We start from the raw sequence: 21,591 nt of genomic DNA, 5'->3' as shown, positions 1-21,591 counted from the left end.
TGCCCTCAACAACTTCTCCTCCGCATCCTTCCAGGGTGCCACCAGGGACATCGCCGACATCTGTCGTCTGCACAAAAGAGCCCTGCAAATACACCTACAACCCAATGTGCAGTGACACAGTGGGTGGCATCAGTTGTGGGTCTTCATTGTGATCCTCAGGAAAGGGCATTATTGCACAAACCAGACAAGATTTGCAAAGACGTGGCAGTAGTGGTGACAATATAATATGTAATGTGAGTTGCTCAGAAATCAAATAAGTAAAAACCATGACAAACCCTCAAACACCCTTGTGCATCCCCTTCATGCTCACGATACGTTTGCCTTACGCTTCCTACTGCATATATGTGATGCATGCCCTGTGGCTGCAGCACAGGTAGTGGCAGATTGAGTGAGGCTGACTGTGAAAGAAATGTATGAGAGGGTGAGTATGAGATTGTATGAGAATTGAGTTGAGTGGTAGTGGTGGGATGAGTACTGGCGAGGTAAGTAAGTGCAGGTAAGATGAGGATGAGCTTTGAGTGGGTGTGAGGAGTGGGTGTGAGGAGTGATGTGATAGACTAGTGTTGGCAGTGCAGAAGGAGATGTGGGGTGGGGGCGGTGATGTGACAGACTGAGTGTAGGGGAATGAGTAAGTGTACTCACTTCGGCTGACCTACTTAGGTCATTGAAGTGCCTCCTGCACTCTATGCGGGTGCGCGATATGTTGATGGTGCAGGTGACCTCCTCTGCCACCTCGACTCAGGCCTTCTTGGTGGCAGAGGCAGGCCACTTCCTCTGGAGTCCGCTGGGGAGAAGATCTCTGTTCTCCCCCTCCTCCTCACCCCATCCAGTAGGACCTGGAGTGAGGTATCATTAAACCTGGGATCAGCCTTTCCCCTGGGCTGCTCCATGCTGTAGTTTTGCATATTTTCTGCAGCATCAGTCAGTGGAGGACTGCCCCTTTTAAATAGGGCTCCTCCAGCTGACAGCCTATGATGCAGCTGCGCAGTCCGCCCGCTACGCAGCTTTCCAGTGCGAAACCCGGAAGCCAAGGTAAGTACCTTCAATCAGGCTGCGATCGCGTGCGGAGCACCCCGAATTCACTGGGCGCGTTACCCACGCGCCCAGTTGACCTCCCCCGCTGCCAACCCACCTCCCTCCTAAAATCGAGCCCTGTGTGATGTCTGAAATTCAACCATTTTTTATATTAGCAGAGGCATTAACCCTTTTAAAATTGGTTAATGCCTCTTCTAAAATAGCTGTCAGAAATTTCTGACAAACATAACATTTTGTATCCATTATCCCACAGTGTAATTTCAAGGTCCTAGTCTTAAAGATCATTCTTCAAATCATTAAGGCTGAGAGCTAATCATTATCTTGTTTTGCAAGTGGTTCTGGCTTGGTATAAAAATATTTTTTTTTCTTCGGTTCTTAAATTCTCCAGTATGGGTGCTATGCTTTGATTATACTCACAAAGTATAATTAATTTTTTTCTGCAGCAATATAAAACCATGTGGATAGAATAACTTAAATTAGAAGGGACTAAATTAAGGGAGCTGGGAGTGCATAGCAAATTGACTTCTTTAATGAACCACAGTAAATGCAATAGATTTAGTTTCATTAAATGTATCATTATCTGCAAATTTGTCCTTTTTGCCTTACACTGTGAAGACTGTCTTAAACAAAAAAATACATACTTGACAGTTAATGGTTTGTGGCATTTTAGTTAATAGTTTATAAGGACCACCTTTGGTCAATTGTTCACAGATGTCACAAATCTTACAATGCAATGAGGAAAGATATAGTAATTGGATACAATCAATATAAACCTGATCACTCTCAAATGTGCCTGCCAGCTGTTGAAGTGATAAATGTTTTCTGTTGTATATCACTCAACTGATCTTCTAAGTTAATTTTAGCTAAGAGTGGTCTCTAATTTTCACAAGTCTAGGGAAGGGATAGTTAAAACTATATGCACCTTTTTAATAGTATGACTTGAAGAGCCAGTATGCCAAGTTGATCATTTTTTCAGTACTATGTTCAATTCTTTTTAGTAGATATAGATACTGACAATCTCAGACATTGACAGTTTAAGATTACGTGTTGCTCAAGCCTGATTATTTAGAATGTAAATTGAAACTTCAGTGTAGAAAATCCATTTTTGCTTGCATTTTGTTTCTTTTGGCATTCTGAAGGCTCAGTTGTGAAGTACAGCCTAGTTATTATTGATGGTGGATACTGCATTTGCTATCTTCCTCATGGGTGTCAACTGCTGGCAGCATGCAGCCAATTTGCTGTGTTCTAAAACTTGGATTCTGCACACACATTTCATTCTGATTTTGATGAGTCCCAAATAAAATTTGAAATTTGTACTTATTGAGCTTGTGCAAACAAGGATGATCTTCCAGTTAGTGATTGGGATCCATTGAATTCCAAATAGAAAATCCCATTTTCCCTGGAAAAAAAAAATCTGTTTATGTAAATTGTCTTGCTACCAGGGCTCCACACACTTAGCAACGAGGCTAATAGGGGGAAAAAAACCCTAAAATTTAAAAAGACATGAGCACAAAAATTGATTGATGAAATGTGTCCTTCATTGTCCATTAATGATTGAGCTGGATTGAAGATATTATTGTGGTGAAGTGATTTAATCTGGATTAAAGACAGTTGGTAGAGGACAGGCTGTATTAGTACTTCTTTGCTTCAACAACAGAGAAAAGGAAAAGGGGAAACATTCAGTTGCAGAGAATCATTGATATAATAGTCAATAGACACATTTTTGATTTATATGCTAGATGTTCTTGGATTCAGAGTCCCCCTGCTATCCCCGTAAGCAGATCTTGCATATCCTTGTGTCTTTACGTGCTCAACATCTAGATGAATGTGTTCGGATCAAATGGAGAACCTTTATCACTATAGTCTGGTTTACTAGAATATATCATGTGCTGCCATGTGACTTCCTTGACTTTGGATGGCAGAAGAATATACACTGTCACAGCATAGCTCAGGCTGTAAACCAACAGACAAATATATTTAACATCAGGTCAGTGAATAATATTTTGTACAAACAATATATTTACAGTGGTTACACACTTTACTATTCTCCTTGAAATGTCAAAGCAAAAAAGATGTTTCTCCTGTACTAGCCCTCAAAATAAACCTGATCTTTGAAATATGATCATTCACTTCTTATATGGCGGAATGCTATCATAGCCCTCTTCAGTCCAGTATCTTTAATGGCTTCAGACTGCCTGTTAACTAGGAGAACATGAGTCTCAAAAGACATTCACAGTCCTTGGAAGATATTTCGGGACTGTTTTTCTCATAACTACGTTAGATGTTCAGTCATTCACAGGTTGTCGATCGCATTGGTTGTTTGTTCACGTAAATACAGCTGCTACTTATAGTAAAGTTCAGTGACATCTTTCAGCCTGTCTGTAGTCGACCAAGGTGTCAAGCTCACTAAATTCAATGACACTGAAGCAGGAATATGTCAAGGAGTTCTTCTTAGGTCTACTGCACCTGAACTGACCCATTTGCATCCTCTTACAGTACCTAATTTTAACCATGTGAGCACTGTGGACAGCAAGAAAGAATCTATAAATAATTCATCATGGAAAAAGATGCTTCATTTTTGTCAGTGATGATGAAAGAAACACTAATTTATGCACTAAGAAGCACTAAGCACTGTGCTTAGTTATCCAACCTACTTTTGAATCCGTTCCATACACCTAGAAGTAGCCAATAGCCTTAATGATGGATGAAATGCACAAATAGTTTTACCTCCAGTTGCAATTCTGCTTTTTCCCACCTCATTCTACCTTTTTATAAGGCAAGTACTTGGGGATGGGGGCAAAATCCCTCTTTTAATGAAAAATGGCAGAATACCCATTTTTCTCTGAAATTAATGACTCACTTATGAAATTGCACTTTTAGAAATTACACATTTCAAAGGTTTATTTCTTAATTTGTTAACTTTAGAGAAAAACTGACGTCCTTCTCCTGTTTTTTAAGAGGAATTTCACCTTATTTGTCTCTGCTTGATTCCTTACAGCACAACCAAGAGCAAGCATTTGCCATGAAGCTGAGTTGCAGATGTGAATCACAACAATTTCCAGTTATAACTAATCTATTTAATTAATGGTCTATGAAGTTTTTGTTTAAAATGATAGAAATCTAAGAATTTGGGAGAAAACTTAAAGGAATGTGCTAGCTGGAAAATGTTAGATTTTTCTCCCTTTGCATTTCTTCCAAATGAAGTGATTTATCATGGGGAATGAGAAGCATGGGTATGTCTAAAGATGTGCTGCAACAGCAGATCTTGGATAAGGATCAGAAGCAGGAATCCTGGCTAATACATTTCTTCCCCAACCCTAATGATGGTGATGCCATTTCATCTATACAGCTTATCTCTGCCCCAGAACTCATCTCAATGCCCTAGCAATCTGAAATCTTCCCTTCTACACCATCTGTTAGACCACATATTGAAGTGTGTACTCTGCTTCTCCCTAATCGGCCTAGCACATGTCATTGGGAGTAATCCTGATTATTATCCTTGACGTCCTGCTTTTTAATCTAATACTAACTCATCAGTTGTAGCCTACAGACATTCTGACTCTTTTTTGATAATGCAGTATTTTCAGTTGGTTTGGGGAGTTTATCTGTACAGTTCAAATGATTGACTTTCCCTTCTTCTAAAAAAAAATTGTTGAAAGAAATTTGCATATGAGCTGCAAGAAATATGTCTAGAATAAATTTGCCTATAATTAACTGTGACACAGGGAGTGTGATGTGATGGTTAGAAAATGCATACATATATGCCATATTACATTACTAGTGATTTTGCTCAGTCAGAGAATATGCTATTTTATAAAGAAATGAACATATACCATGTAAAATAGAATGTAGATATGTGTCCCTTGTCAGACTAGAAGATGTAATTACTGTGGATTCTTCAAATGAGTGCTGGAGTCAGTTCACACTGCAGATTAGAACCCTTGCCTTTGTTTGACTGGTAAATTAAGAAGTTGGGAGACATTGTGCAACCAGTATGTTCTTGGAGAGAGAAAGCTGAAACATACAGCATTTAAAATTATTTTGGATCTAAGAGAGAGAGCCGTGTCAGAAGTAGAAGGTTTAAATTATCCTAATTGTAAGAATCAATGTATAAAAAAATTACACCCTGCTTGAAGCTATTCAGTTGTTTTAATTTTCCTTTAACTTACATGTCCACGGCCTGCTGCAGGTTTTGAGAAAGTGGAAGTCAGGACTGGTAGGACCAGGCTGGGAGCCAATTACCTGGAAAGAATGATCCAATTAGAAATGGTGGAATAAATTTGCCTGTTAGAATAAATTTGACGATTAAGCGTGACTGAGAAATGTTACAGATAGTGCAAATCAAAAGTACTACAGAATGTGTATAATGGAATTATCTATATGCTGCACTAGCACATCTCATGTTTCTGCTCATGGTAAGCCAGAGGATATGCTGTTTGTGCACTGAAGCATACAATATATCATCATGGCCACTGATTCACGGGGATTGAGTAAGTCAAATTGCACTTTTATTCCATGTATTCTGGGAGTATTAGTCATATCTAAAGATTAGAATTGTTTGATTATGTCCATATTTTTGTGGAAATTGTAAATCAGTAGCTTATCATTATAACTTTGTTTATGCGTCCACTCAATTTTATCGCTTTCGGCTTTTTTTTAAAGCTAAGGATAAACAGGAGGATGGTAGAGGAGGTGATTTAGATAGGTAGGAGACATGTAGTAGTACTGGGGAATGGTGAGGGTGAAACTTGGATGCAGGAGTGTTGATGGGGGAAGGGACAAAAACCTGAGAATGGATTCTAGGATCTAGGAGTATGGGAAGGATAGAATCAAGGACTATTGAGGGTTCTGAACCTGGCAATGTTTTAGAGAGGCTATGGGGAGCAGTGCTCAGGGTGAGGGTGGGTCGGGATGGGAGTGGATAGTGGCCAGTATTGATAGTCAGGAGAGGCAGTAGGAGTTCAGGTTGGGCAAGAGGCCAAATCTTCACAGTATCATACACAACTTGGAGAAGCAAATTAGCAGCTGAGAGAAACACACCAGGAATGGACACATGGGAGAATGAGTCAATCAGAGGTAAATATAAGAATTGGATTTTGAGGTACCAAGTTTAAGCATGACTGAAAAGCATTACAAGTCAATGTGATGGAAATAGCATGAGAGGACGGTGTTATAGGAAGAAGGGCATTCCATATGCAAGAATTTTAATATATTACTGATTGATATCTCATGGCGTTGCACATGGAGTCAAGACTAATGACAGTATTTAGGTCAAGCACCAAGAAGGAGGAGGGGAGAAAGGCAGATGGAAGGGCAAGGGAAGTGATGAAGTGGGGGGCAGGAAGGTTGAGAGCAGAGGGAGAGAGTGTTAGGTAGAGGAGGGACATGATTTAGAGGGAGATGGGTGAGACATGGACAGGAGGGAGTGGGAGCAATGCAGAGGAGAGGAAGGAAGAACAAGGAGGAGGGTGAAGGGAGGGGGCGAGAATGGGAAAGGGGAGGGGGAAGATGGAGGGAGGGGTAGAAGGGGATGAGGAAAGGAGAGGAAAGGGACTTTTGATCAGTGGATGGAGTTGTTGGGGGGGCAGTTGAGGTTCTATGTTAATTTGCGCTTTTAGGCTTCACTGTCGATTGGGTGTGTGACTATCTTAATTTACTTTTGTTCCATAATCAGGTTTTATGTGCAGCGGAGGTGGGGGGAGGATTTCAGGTGGTTCTAACCTCTGTTTATTCGGTGGAGGGAGAGGTAGAATCATATAATCTTTAGACATGGTCACCAGAGACTTTGGGATGACATATTTCTCCAGTTATCATCTTTCTCCTATCGCCTAATCCAAGCTCATCTTGTCCATGAGACTCACCTCCAGCCTCCTTGACCCTATACCCACTAAACTGCTGACCACCCAACCTGCCTTCCAAGCCCTCCTGCTAGGTGACATTGTAAACGGTTCGCTTTCCTCAGGTACTATCCTCCTCCTTCCTTTCAAACCCACTGCCATTACCCTCACCTCAAAAAAAAAATCCTTGGTCCCTCTGTCCTTGCAAACTACCGCCCCAACTCCAACCTACCTTTCCTCTCAAGTCGTTAAATGTGTTGTTGCATCTGAAATCTGCACCCATCTTTCCTGCAATTTGTTTGAATCTCTTCAATCAGGTTTCCATGTAAATAGTCCTAATCAAAGTCACAGATAGCATCCAATGTCACTGGCTGTGGTGCATTTTCCAAGTTTGTTATCTCCGATCACTTTGCAGCCTTTAACATGGTTGGCCACACCACCCTTCTCTAACACCTCTCCTCTGTTGTCCAGTTCAGTGGGACTGCCCTTGCTTGATTCTGCTCTTGCCTATCCAACTGTGGCCAGAGCATCTCTAGAAATGGCTTATCTTCCCACACTCACACCATTACCTCTTGGGGCCCCTCCTCTTCATCTACATACTGCCCCTCGGCAACATCCTCTGTAAATCATAGAATCATAGAAAATTTACGGCACAGAAGGAGGCCATTCGGCCCATCGTATCTGCGCCGGCTGAGAAATGAGCCACCCAGCCTAATCCCACTTTCCCGCATTTGGTTCGTAGCCCTGCAGGTCACAGCTCTTCAGGTGCACATCCAGGTATTTTAAAAAATGAGTTGAGGGTTTCTGCCTCTACCATCCCCTCACGCAGTGAGTTCCAGACCCCCACCACCCTCTGGGTGAATTTTTTTTTTCCTCATTTCTGTTCTAATCCTTCCACCAATCACTTTAAATCTATGCCCCCTGGTTATTGATCCCTCCGCTAAGGGCAATGGGTCCTTCCTATCCACTCTATCTAGGCCCCTCCATAATTTTGTACACCTCAATCAAATCACCCCTCAGCCTCCTCTATTCCAAGGAAAACAACCCCCGCCTATCCAATCTGTCATCATAGCTAAAATTCTCCAGTCCTGGCAACATCCTCGTAAATCTCCTCTGCACCCTCTCTAATGCAATTACATCCTTCCTGTAATGTGGTGACCGGAACTGTGTGCAGTACTCGGGCTGTGGCCTAACTAGTGTTTTATACAGTTCCAGCAGAACATCCCTGCTTTGGGGTCAGCTTCCGCATATACCTCTCCATTGCCTCTGTACTGTCAGACCGCTTGTCTGACATCCAGTCTTAGATGCACTACAATTTTTTCCAGTTAAATGTTGGGTTGACTGAAGCCATCGCCTTCGCCCCGCCATAAATTCCGTTGCTTCACCACTGATTCCATCTCGTTCCCTGGCCATTGTCTCTGGTTGAACCAGACTGTTTGTAACCTTATCATCCTATTCCAACACTGAGCTAAGCTTCCAACACCATATAGTTTCCATCACCATGACCGTCTGCTTCCACCTGTGTAACATTGTCCGTCTCCACCCTTGTCTCAGCCCATCTGCTGCCGAAACATTCATCCATGCCTTTGTCACCGCCACACTCAACTATTCCAATGCTCTCCTTGCCGGCTTCCCATCCTCCATGCTATGTAAACTTCAGCTTATCCAAAACTCTGCTACCTGCATGCTATGCCACACCAATTCGCACTCACCCATCACTCCTGTCCTCTATGACTTACATTGACTCTTGGTCCCCCGATACTTCCAATTTAAAATTCTCATCCTTGTGTTTAAATCCCTCCAATGACGTCGCCCCTCCTTATCTCTAACTTCCTCCAGCCAAACAACCCTGCCCGCCCCTTCAGAATTCGCTGCTCCTCTGACTGTGGTCTCCTGTGCATCCCAAATGCCCTTTGCCTACCATTGGCCATGCATTCAACCTTCTAGGTACCATGCTCACTAATTCACTCTCTCAACCCTTCTGCTCTCTACCTCCCTGTTTTCCTTTACGATCATGCTTAAAACCCACTTCGTTGCACCCGTCCCTTACTCGCTGTCCATTTTTTGTCTGATTGTGCCTTGGGATGTTTTTCTACTTTAGAAGTACTATATAAATGCATATTGTTGTAGTAGTAGCAGCAGCAGCACTGAGTGAGCCACAATGCACGTGTGAAGAGGTGCAGGTTTTGGTGCCAGAGGATGAGCAGGAACCTGCTGCCTTAATGACCATATGGGCAGCATCAATGACTTTCTGTACTTTGGGAAATGCAGGAATGTGATGAAGTTGGGCAGCCCTGTCATGATTCTGTTGCTATTCAGTGGGAAAGGTGATCAAAGCTTTGGCCTTGCTCAGTGATGTTTGGTACATCTGTGGTTAGCAAATTGGCTAATGCTGAAGATGCTAGTTGGAGACATTAACATTGAGGGTGTAGGTGACCTTGATAGTCACTAAAAATGCCATCCTATGGTGGAGATTAGCACAGGTTTCCTTGCAAAAGATGGTACTGCACTACAGCTACCTTCCTGTTCAACTTGGGTTGTGGGGGCAGTTGTGTTCTGTGATTACCAGGTAGCTATGTCTGAGCCTGTAGATATGATTGGTAGTTTAATGGCAAATGTTGGTGGTCCAACTCTGGTGCCATTTACTTTTTTGAGCTATCCCTTCTTGGCACACAATAACCTTGCTGGCTTTTAGTTCCTATTTTAAATGAGCGAGCTTAGTGCTTGCATAGGCACAGGTTGGGAAAACTGGGAAATTGTGGGTTGCCTCAGTATGCACTGGTTTGAATAAAAATTAGCGAGGTGGAGGGTAGCTGGTGAGTTTTGTAAGTCGTAATTTTTGGCCCTCGCTTGTCCAGTTCCCACCGGTGAAAATTCTTTCACTGACAGGAATTTCTATCCCATAGAGGCACAAATAAAAAGGATGTTCGGCTGGACACTAGTGACGTAATATTTGCATCTATGTATAGTTTTTAATTGCGCTACATTAAGCAGCGTGTAGTATTTAAGCTATTGTTTGTGAAACTGTTTCTGGAAACTGCTCGTAGGGTAACAGATGTCTGGCAGTAGTTAATAAGGCAGTAATTCATTCAAGAGATTCTGATGATGCCATAAACCATACGTGAAGCTTGAGCAATTTATAAATGTCAGCAGACTCCAAGGTTGATTTATTGCCTCTTGAATTTTTATTACTGTACATAATGTAGTCCATTTAAACTATTTTAGCAGGTGCTTAGAGTACAGTAGAAACTGTGATGAAGATGTAAAATTGTAAAGGTAATGGCATAAAAGCTAAGGGTTTATTAGAGATCTGGCACTATAATGCAATTTTTTTTCCTCTGGTCGACAGGAAAGTACATATTATATATTGATAGCATTTTTGTCTGGGAGGTATATTTGAAAGCTACAGATAAGTAATTGTCTATACTTTTATCATTTAACTTGTCTTCAGTTGACAGGATTATGGTGAACACATGCTCTTGCATAACGTGCCTTAATTCCAATATGCTTAGACTGTACAGTATCTGGTTACGTGACACCCAGCAGGTGTTTACAAGGTAAAGTTAATTTGATCCTGTGTGATGTGATTTACTTCACTGAGATTGTTGGGAAAATTTGTGGACCATGCTCAATGTTGTATTACCCTTTACTTTGATTCATTTGGCCAAAAAAATAAATTGGAACGGTTAAAGCTCTTCAGGATTTTCTGATGGAACCTTTCTAATAGTAATAAAGAAGTGAGAAACCTCATATTGAAACAAATGCAGCATTATCAGGAGTATTTTTAAAAAGAAAATGCATTTAATATATTCTTTACACTGCCAAAGAAAATGGTGTATGAAATGTGAATTTCAAGGTCTGCTAGGAACAGAGTTGAAATTTTTTTTTCATTTTTCCTTGCTTCAGGAATCATTTGCTGGCACATGAAGAATAGCCACTGGGGCAAGATAATGGCAGGCTGCTACCACTCCTTTATAATGTAATAAATGTATTGCAAAAAAGGATGAATAAGGTTAAAAATGCTTCCCTCATGTTGGCCATTCTCAGATGTTGGGCTGCAACTGCCTCTATAACCCTTACAGAGAGCTGCTCAGAATGAGTCAGTCACTGACTTAAATATGTTTGTTTTCTCTCCAATTACCTCCCTCCTGTAAAGCAAAATGTAGTTGATGTTGTGCACTTCTTTAGTGATTGTGAATTTTAAAGAATGGAAAAATCATGGCATAAACTTGTACCTTCCACAGGATTAGAAGAATTATGTTTTTTTTAAATTCATTCTTGAGATGTGGTTGTCCTGAGAAGGTGGTGGTGAGCCTTCTTGAACCACTGCAGTCTGTGCGGTGATGGTGCTCTCACAATGCTGTTGGGTAGGGAGTTTGTAGCAGTTTGATACAACTGAGTGGCTCTCTTGGCCACTTCAGAGGGCAGTTAAAAGTCAACCATATTGGTGTGGGACTGAAGTCACATATAGGCCAGGCCAGGTAAGGACAGCAGGCTTCCTTCCCTAAAGAACATTAGTGAACCAGTTGGGTTTTTATGTCAGTCCGACAGCTTAATGGTCACTTTTACCAATACCAGTTTTTTTTTTTATTTTTAAAACGGAATTCAAACTCCCATACTGCCATGGTGGGTTTTGCACTCACGTTTTCTGGATTATTAGTCCATACCTCTGGATTACTAGTCCAGTGACATAATCACTACACTATCGTACTGTCTCTGTAGCCACCTCCAGTCTTATTTTTGTTCCCACACCCTTCAGTCCTCTCATTTGGGCCTTCTATGCACTCCACACACCCTTTTGCCCAAGCGTTGTTGTTTGAGGCTTCAGCTGTCTTGGCCCCTACTCGCTGGAACTGCCTCCCCATACCTCTTCCACATTTTTCTGCTCCTTGAAAAGATGAGTCTTTAAATCAAGCTTCTGATCACCCTTCCTAGTCTTTTCCTCCATGGCTGTTTCTCTGTTCCCAAATTAGATTAATTGTGAAGCACCTTGGGACTTTTTTTTTACATTCAAAGCACTATGTGTGCAACTTGTTGAAGAAAAAAAAGCCACTGATTGATCGTTGTAAATAATCTGTAATGCAAGTGTAACAGACTATGCTTCATGCGCCCAACATTTCCTTGGGAGCCAAAAGTTTTGTGTTATGAAGAGTATGTTAATTTTGATGTGCCAAAATTTAGCATAGATTTGGAGTCCAATCAGATGGGCTTACACCAGAGGCTGGGATTTGTTTGTCTGAAAAAAACAGCAGCTCACTTCAACAGTGAACCCTGTATTACTTTATATAGGATAATACATCCTGGAGTATGTTGCTGCCTTGCAACACACTCTCGCCTGGGGTCTGTGATTCTTTGAAATACAATAACAGCTTACTGTTTGTCTAGTTTTGGTTTACTTTTTTTTTTGCTGGCAGAACAGGAAATGTCAAGGTAGACAGGCAGTTGAATTTTAGAAATTGCATGTGATTTGGTTAGAAGTGATATTATAATTTATTTTGCTAGCTGATACAAGGGAATACAATTTTACTGGCTTGAAATTTTATGTTAGGAGGAAGCCAAATTATGCTTCAAACATCACACAAACATAACAAACAAGCATGTGCAAATATCACAGATGTTCAAAACTTGGAACTCAATAGAGGCGTCCTGAACTCTTGCAAATATGGAGTGCAAGCAGTTTGTAGCTTGTGCCAGGAAATTCATGATTGTATATATGTTATGGGGAGTATCCCAGTCTGGAGTCCCAACAGGAAAGGGGTTAACAATGGTTAGGCAGTAACATCTCTTGAGAAGCATAAAAATCATAATTTGCTGCAGGATGCGGTTTTGATTGTAAAGAAAGCTTGGACATTAGTAAAGGCTGATGAAAATCAAGATGGATGTAATTGTGTTTTAAGTTTATCTACTGATGAAGATATTCCCATGGTTGTTTGACCTTAATTACAGACTTTGGTAGGGACCTGAATGTTAACACAATTGGCATTTTGAACCAAGATAATCTCTATAATCTTTAAAAATCATGATTGATTAGGTGCTAACTTAAAAAAAAATATTTTGGATAGTTCTCTAGTCAATACAGGCTGGAGTTTTCTCTGATATCAGCTAGCTAAAATTAACCCACACAGTAGTTGGCTGCTGCTAATTTTCAAATATTGTGAAGAAATTAATGCAACCACTATTTTCCATGAGATACAGTTAACTAAGCCAACACTTGTTTTGCACAACTCCTTTCAGATGTTCTATCAAGTGAATTTTTGTTAACACCTTCCCCATAAAGAGTGGCGATTTTGAAAAGTGGGGCTTTTCCTCGTGGGGGGTGGTGGAAGAAAGAGAGCAAAGGCCAAGAGAGAGATTTAAGAGGTGAGCCATACTAGACTGCTCTCTCATAATACCAATGACTTTATGGAGGCTGCTATTCGGACACAGAACAGGTGCCTGCCCCGGTTCTTAGCTCTTAGAGTATATGAAACAAGTAGATATTGGACCTGAAATCCACTGGCTGCTATCCTGACAGTTGGGCCAGAATTACACTCGCCAGTGCCCGCCAGGCCTGGAGTTTCCTCAGCCACGGCCAGGGAACTGCTGGGCGGTCAGTATGCTGGGTAAAAGGATGTGTACTAGCCTTCTGCCTCCTTGGTGGCTACAGCGGAGTCACCCAGGGAGTCCAGGCCAGAAGGTAGAAACTGACACTGTAAATAAATTGGCCTCTAACGCAAGAGGCCTCTGCTGATCTCCTGAAAGGGCTGGGGGTGATAGGTTTACCAGCACAGCTGGCTTCCGCCATTTCACCTGCTCCCATTACTATGATGGGAGGCGAAGATGCACCAATAGTGGTGTGAGCGCCTGCCAGGAATGTGTTAAATAGGGAACTTCCCCTTCACTCTGCATACTTTGCCAGGGTCAGTGGTGGAGTTTCCGCCTGGCTAGTTCTGGCACTTATCTGCAGGCCTTTGATTGCAGCCACTATAGTTAGATGTTTAATTTATGTTTCTTACTATTGTTTTATTGAATGAGCTTCTTGCAATTAATTTCTGTAAATGAGATAAAAGATATGTAGAGAAGTAAAGGAAAATATACTAAATTCACAATAAATGATTGTGTATTTGTAGGATGATCTGTGCCAGATTTGATATGCATTGTTTTTAATTTAAAAAGGACAATATTTACCCAATTTGCCAATTCAGTGCCTTATCACTGAAATACAATCCTACACAGTAAATTAGAAGTTAGAGATTTTTACCTTTTTAAAAATCTGGACCATCTATTTCCTTTCAAGATAATACATTTTTTAATATTTATTTATACTATCACAAATCTTGTATATGATGCAGAATTCTGCTCCACAGACTTTATTTCCTATGTCATGATTTTGACTCACTATTTTAGTCAGTATGTAAGATTGAAAATTTTTATGTAAACTTTTTTAATGGAAATCTGAATGTAAACAGTAATAATGGCAAAATCCTAACTAAACATGTAAACAATTCTCTGTCATTGTTTGCTGATGAAACAATTGAAGCATTCAAAATGCTTTTTGAAGATAAAAATGACTTGACAATTTTTTCAATAATATTTATTTTGAACATTAGAAATTTCAGTTATCATTTGCCTTAAATAAAGCTTTCAAAATTCGAACTGTTTTATTCAAAATAAAATCCTTATTTTGCAATTATATAGTTAAATTTATCAACTGAAATTAATGCCTTTGTTAAAGTTTTTATTTCAAAGCTCAGCCTGTCTCAAAAGCCTGGGCTTTGACAACATTTGGGTAGAGTTTTCAACTACATCTGTGCATTCTGAACATATGGGGGGTTTAAATTCGATCAGGCGCAAGGTGGTGCTCAGTTAACCCGCGCCCGGTCGTTCCGGTGCAGACAGCATGAGAGATTCATGCTGCCTTCTCATTTATCTGATTGTAGCGGAGCAGCCAGGCCTAGCTGCGTGGTTCAGTGTGAGTTGTTCGTACCTCTTAAAGGCTGCCTGCACCTCATATTTGCAAAAGATAAGATACGGGTCTGGACGGAGACTGAACGGAGATCAGACATCGCACATGTAAAACCCAGATGCGGGTCTCATCCCTATGTTTACAAACTGCTGAATAAAGGTTGCGCACTACTAAATCTCACATCCTCTAATCTGCACGCCAGACCTCACCAATCTGCTGATCTGAGTTTGTACCAGGCCTGTGAGAGCATGCATCAAGGTTCTCTGCCGATGCACTAGAGCCTTGGTGTAAGAGGTGGACAGAAGGAGGGGCATCCTATATCCACGGTGGGGGGCAAGAGGCGCTCCAGACATTTGATCCCGAGGCAGTAGGGGGCGAAGTCAATGCCAGGCGTATAGCACCATGAACATGGATGCAGTGCAGTTGGAAGTTAATTGTTTTGAGACGAGTGGTCAAGGTGAGTGAGGTCAATTGTCAAGTGGCATCTCCCACCAACTGTACCATTAGCTGCATCCACTGCTTCACGCACTACACCTTCCCCCCCCCCCCCCCATCACCCACAAACCAAAAAACTCTTTCGATCAGTATTCAACTCTTCCAATAAGATGCTTCCTCTCCCCCTCACACGTTACCACTGTTGCAAGCTGCACACCCACAACTCACAGGTCACACACACTGGCAGCTATTCAACCGTGACAGGCACATCACCCAAACATCCTGCAGGACACTCACTGACACATGTCCTGCTTTCTTGCAGGAGAAGGTGACGCATAACAGGAGGCAGCAAGTGACAGTGGTATTTAGCCCCTCGAGCCTGTTCGGCCATTCAGTGAGATCATGGCTGATCTGTGACCTAACTCCACATCCTTAGCCCCATATCCCTTAATACCTATGGTTAACAAAAATCTATCAATCTCATATTTAAATTTAACAATTAAGCTAGCATCAACTGCAGTTGCAGAAGAGCGTTCCAAACTTCTACCATCCTTTGCGTGTCGAAGCATTGCCTAACTTCACTCCTGCAAGTCCTGACTCTAAATTTTAGGCTATGTCCCCTAATCCTAGTGTTCAAGTACAGGTGACCTCCAAAAACAGGTTCAAATGCATCAATAGCCGGAAGTAATAATCCAGCAACTAAACTGGTCCCTTTTTAAATAGTGCTGGTGGGGGTCTACCAGGCCGTCGAAGAAATATTCAGCTGTTTGTGGTTAAGACAATGCCTTGGTTGGAGTGTAGAGTGCCAAAATGATATCTATCCCTTTAAATCAGCTTTGCAGACTGATCTAACTCATATTCTCCTTACTTTTACATGGTACCGGTGTTTGTTACCTTTTTTTATTCATTCATGATGTGGGCGTCGCTGGCAAGGCCAACATTTATTGCCCATCCCTAATTGCCCTTGAGAAGGTGGCGATGAGCCGCCGCGTTGAACCGCTGCAGTCCGTGTGGTGAAGGTTCTCCTATAATACCATTAGGTCCGGAGTTCCAGGATTTTGACCCAGCGACGATGAAGGAACGGTGATATATTTCCAAGTCCGGACGGTGTGTGACTTGGAAGGGAACATGCAGGTGGTGGTGTTCCCATGTGCCTGCTGCCCTTGTTCTTCTAGGTGGTAGAGGTCGCAGGTTTGGGAAGTGCTGTCGAAGAAGCCTTGGTGAGTTGCTGCAGTGCATCCTGTGGATGGTACACGCTGCAGCCATGGTGCGCCGGTGGTGAAGGGAGTGGATGTTTAGGGTGGTGAATGGGGTGCCAATCAAGCGGGCTGCTTTGTCCTGGATGGTGTCGAGCTTCGAGTGTTGTTGGAGCTGCACTCATCCAGGCAAGCGCAGAGTATTCCGTCACACTCCTAACTTGTGCCTTGTAGATGGTTGAAAGGCTTTGGGGAGTCAGGAGGTGAGTCACTCCCAGAGAATACCCAGCTTCTGACTTGCTCTTGTAGCCACAGTATTTATGTGGCTGGTCCAGTTAAGTTTCTGGTCAATGGTGACCCCCTGGATGTTGATGGTGGGGGATTCGGCGATGATAATGCTGTTGAATGTCAAGGCGAAGTGGTTAGACTCTCTTGTTGGAGATGGTCATTGCCTGGCACTTGTCTGGCGCAAATGTTACTTGCCACTTATCAGCCCAAGCCTGGATGTTGTCCAGGTCTTGCTGCATGTGGGCATGGACTGCTTCATTATCTGAGGGGTTGCGAATGGAACTGAACACTGTGCAATCATCAGCGAACATCTCCATTTCTGACCTTATGATGGAGGGAAGGTCATTGATGAAGCACCTGAAGATGATTAGGCCTAGGACACTGCCCTGAAGAACTTCTGCAGCAATGTTCTGGGGCTGAGATGATTGGCCCCTAACAACCACTACCATCTTCCTTTGTGCTAGGTATGACTCCAGCCACTGTAGAGTTTTCCCCCTGATTCCCATTAACTTCAATTTTACTAGGGCTCCTTGGTGCCACACTCGGTCAAATGCTGCCTTGATGTCAAGGGCAGTCATTCACCTCACCTCACCTCTGGAATTCAGCATATGCAAATGCCTTTACCAAGATGGCGTCTGGTGCACATCACACTAGAAGTGTGTGCGTGCATTCCGGACGTCATTTTGGGACCTTAGGCCGCGTAGCGCCTGAAGAACGGGTGCTATATGGCCGACTCTCTAGCCCATGCAGTTTGTAGAATTTCCAAGCATGCAAGTTATGCATTTTGAACATGTGCAGTTTGCAGAATTTTCCAGCAGGCAATCTGATTCAGCATAACTTGAGATCGCTACATCCTGAGATAATTTCAAGATTTTTTTGCTTTTTCCAAAAGATTTTTAAATTAATCAGAGATTGAATTCTGAAAGCTTTATTTAGAATCATAGAAATGTTACAGCAGGGAAGGAGGCCATTCGGCCCATTGAGTCTGTGCTGGCTCTATGCAAGAGCAATCCAGCTGGTCCCACTCCCTCGCCCTATCCCCGTAGCCCTGCAATTTCTTTTCTTTCAAGTACTTATCCAGTTCCCTTTCGAAAGCTATGATTGAATCTGCCTCCACCACCCCCCCCACCCCCAACCTTGTCAATGTATTCCAAATGCTAACCACTTGCTGTGTTTAAATAAAAGTTTTTCCTCATGTCACCTTTGGTTCTTTTGCCAATCTCCTTAAATCTATATCCTCTGGTTCTTGACCCTTCCGCCAATGGGAACAGTTTCTCTCTATCTATTCTGTCTAGACCCTTCATGATTTTAAATACCTCAATCAAATCTCCTGTCAATCTTCTCTGTTCCAAGGAGAGCAACCCCAGCTTCTCCAGTCTATCCACGTAACTAAAGTCCCTCATCCCTGGAATCATTCTCGTAAATCTTTTCTGCACCCTAAGGCCTTCACATCTTTCCTAAGGTGCGGTGCACAGAACTGGACACAATACTTCAGTTGTGGTCGAAATAGTGTTTTATAAAGGTTCATCATGACTTCTTTGCTTTTGTGCTCTGTGCCTCTATTTATAAAGGCCAGGATTCTGTATGCTTTTTTAACTGCTTTCTCAACCTGCTGTGCAAGCTTGTTACATTAAATATAACATATACAAATAAGTCACTAGTGTTAATATTTGTCAAGCTCAAAATGCTTGCTACTTCAATGAATAGCAGGCAACCAAAGCCACTCAGCAGCATTAGTCAAACAGCAGGTCCTCGTCCTTTTCTTCAAGTCGGCTGGCTGGTGCATCAAATGGCGTATCCTACGCCACTTTCAACAATTTGTGCACATATACCCCCATATCTCTCTGATCCTGTACCCCTTTTAGAATTGTGCCCTGTAGTTTATATTGCCCCTCCTCGTTCCTCCTATTGAAATGTATCACTTTGCATTTTTCTGCATTAAATTTCATCTGCCACGTATCCGCCCATTCCACCAGCCTGTCTATATCCTCTTGAAGTCTATCACTATCCTTCTCACTGTTCACTACATCACTGTCATCTGCAAATTTGGAAATTGTGCTCTGTACACCGAAGTCCAAGACATTAATATATATCAAGAAAAGCAGTGATCCTGGTACCGACCTTTGAGGAACAGCACTGTACACCTCCCTCCAATCTGAAAAACAACCGTTCACCACTACTCCCTGCTTCCTGTTACTTAGCCAATTTTGTATCCATGCTGCCACTGCCCCCTTTATTCCATGGGCTTCAATCTTGATGACAAGTCTATTACACGGCACATTATCAAACACCTTTTGAAAGTCCATATACACCACATCAACCGCATTGGCCTCGTTGACGCTCTGTTACCTCATCAAAAAACTATCAAGTTAGTTAAACATGATTTGCCTTTAACAAATCAGTGCTGACTTTCCCTAATCAATCCACACTTGTCCAGGTGACTTCTAATTCTGTCCCGGATTATCGTTTCTAAAAGTTTCCCCACCACTGAGGTTAAACTGACTGGCCTGTAGTTGCTGGGTTTATCCTTCCACCCTTTTTTGAACAAGGGTGTAACATTTGCAATTCTCCAGGCCTCTGGCACCACCTCCGTTTCTAAGGATCTTTGGAAGATTATGGCCGGACTGGGTGACTTATCTACTTTAAGTAAGGCAAATGATATTTATATAAATTTATTAGCAATTGTTGTGCTATCCTCTCAAACTTCAGACAGCACCAGTGATCAGCAGCACTTGTGATTGTGATGTTTTCTTTTCTAATCGTCAACAAAGACAAGGACATTGTTTATAGAGAATGCATTTTTTTTAGTTACCTGTCACTGTTTCTGTAGAGAATTTAGTTAAAAAATCTTCTGATTGGAGAGAGGTTGGACTAAGGACCTTAGGCGCACTTCTTTTGGGCAGCCTCAAAATGGGTGCTCTTCCAGCGCTGGGGAAGGAAAATGAGGCAGGTGGGATGCAAATGCGAATCTGTGGCTTGTGCCTAATGTAGACACAGGCATTCCTCCTTCCACCCCACCCCCCTCTCTCTAGGGAAGCCATGAAATCCTAGGATAATGTAAAGGTTGCAGAGGTCTGCTGAGAGGTCTCCACCCCTTTTCTTGCACTTTCTGTCTGGGAATTTGTGTTCCCCAGGTGCAAAGCACAAGAAAGTCAGTTCTTATACCTTCCTAGAAAGAGCCCTCGCTCCACTTGAGCTGTCAATTAATGTTCTTACCCAGTAGAAATGGAATTGGAAAAAACAACTGCCATGATTTGCTGAACTGTAAGGTTATTTCTTTTGCTGTCTTCACAGTTACTGAGTATTAGTAAAATAAACACAAGTTCATTTATTAGCTAATTACTTAGCTCAGCAACAGTCTGTAACATTTAGCCCTGGAAGAAATTTCAGTAAATGCTAGTGGAGCGACATTTTCCTGTTGTCACAGCGAATTCTGGATCATTTGAACCACAAGGAATACTATAACATAATAAGGTCTTATCCTTGGACATTAGCAGCTGACATGGTCTATGGTGAAAGAAATCACTTGCTGCATTACTAATTCATATCGCAGATTACTGCACCATGTATTAAGTCAGGTTATCAGCCTAGACTGCCCTACAGAACCCAGTCTGAAACATATTGATTACTTACCAAACTAGATCAGTCAACAGCACAATACGGCACTATGAAATGCAGCTTAATTCTTATTTGCCAGAGATACTAAAGACCAAAGCCAACAGAGATGCACCACTAATACTACTTTATTTAACTATATTTGCAATCATCCGAATAGTACCATCAAAGGTTCAATATTGGTGATTAAAGTTAAGTTGATTCGTAACAGAATTATAGTCGTCATAAGTACAACGATAACTCAATTGTAAACTTCGCAACATCTTGGCATTAGCTGAATTTTGCTTAGTTACATTTGTGTAATAAACCGCCATTTTGCTTGAGCATTAAAATTATTTCACAATTAATCCCTTGGACTGGATTATAGCTCTCATACAGGTTCTATTTGGAAAAATGTTGAAGGAAACCGTTAAAAGTACTACTGGGTTTACACTGTTGAGTGTTTTTGTCAGGCCCGTCCTTGCTAAACACACATTCATCTGCAAATTTAATTAATAAACTGAGATGTAGGCCTAGAAATTGGATTGGGACCGAATCAGGGCAGGATCCCGATGCAACACATGCACCTAACGAGGCATGCCGCAGGACCATGGCAAATTGGTCCACTGGCCTCATTTGCTTATTACCAACTAGCTGTGGGTGCCAGTCACAGCCCCAGAACAACACAATCCAAATACCAGCGTTGGAACACATAAATATATTAGCTTTTTTCTTTTACCTTTTAGAAACCTCATGCAATCTCCAGTTTGGTTTGAAATAGAGGAAGAATAAACTTGATACTAATTTTTTTTAAATTACAAATCTTGAATTAGTCACATTCGAGTCACAAATCAGAGTTTCTGAGGTGAATAATTAATAATTGTAAATATTGCTCTAGCAGTTTTTAGGCATTCTGCTTAATAAACAGAATAAATATATCTCCTCAGATGCAGTAGTGGATAAAGTGAGCAGTACTTTGATCCTCCCTCAAGACTCTATTTGATTCGAAGATAAATTGTTTGGTAGCCCTCTTTCACTCTGTTGTTATGCAAGAATTTGTAGTGACAAGAATTATTTAGCAAGGATAAAACTGCCCTACTATAAAGAGGCATAGACTCACGATTGACGAGTGATTTCCCACTTACTGAGTGATTTGTCTCATAGCCATAACTGTGAGGAGGCACTGATATGGAGGCCAATCTTGTCACTACAAGGAAGGAAAATTGGTTGGGAGACCCATTCAGGACCCTACTCCTGCACC

The 21,591-nt window shown here is 41.8% G+C and overlaps 1 long non-coding RNA gene across 1 annotated transcript in view; it reads right to left on the bottom strand.

Moving 5' to 3' along the window:
• Nucleotides 1-2,115: 2,115 nt before the first annotated feature.
• LOC137300590 (uncharacterized) overlaps nt 2,116-21,591 on the bottom strand; it is a 68,615-nt gene continuing 49,139 nt past the window's right edge. The window contains exons 2-3 of the long non-coding RNA XR_010958135.1: nt 5,205-5,277; nt 2,116-2,434 (exon numbers count right to left, since the gene is read on the bottom strand). This is a non-coding gene — a long non-coding RNA (uncharacterized lncRNA). The remainder of the gene's footprint in view (nt 2,435-5,204; nt 5,278-21,591) is intronic.

This window comes from Heptranchias perlo, chromosome 31, assembly GCF_035084215.1.
Source record: "Heptranchias perlo isolate sHepPer1 chromosome 31, sHepPer1.hap1, whole genome shotgun sequence".
Taxonomy (NCBI): domain Eukaryota; kingdom Metazoa; phylum Chordata; class Chondrichthyes; order Hexanchiformes; family Hexanchidae; genus Heptranchias; species Heptranchias perlo.
Note: the sequence above shows the minus strand (reverse complement) of the source record. Positions and strands in the feature narration are given on the sequence as shown.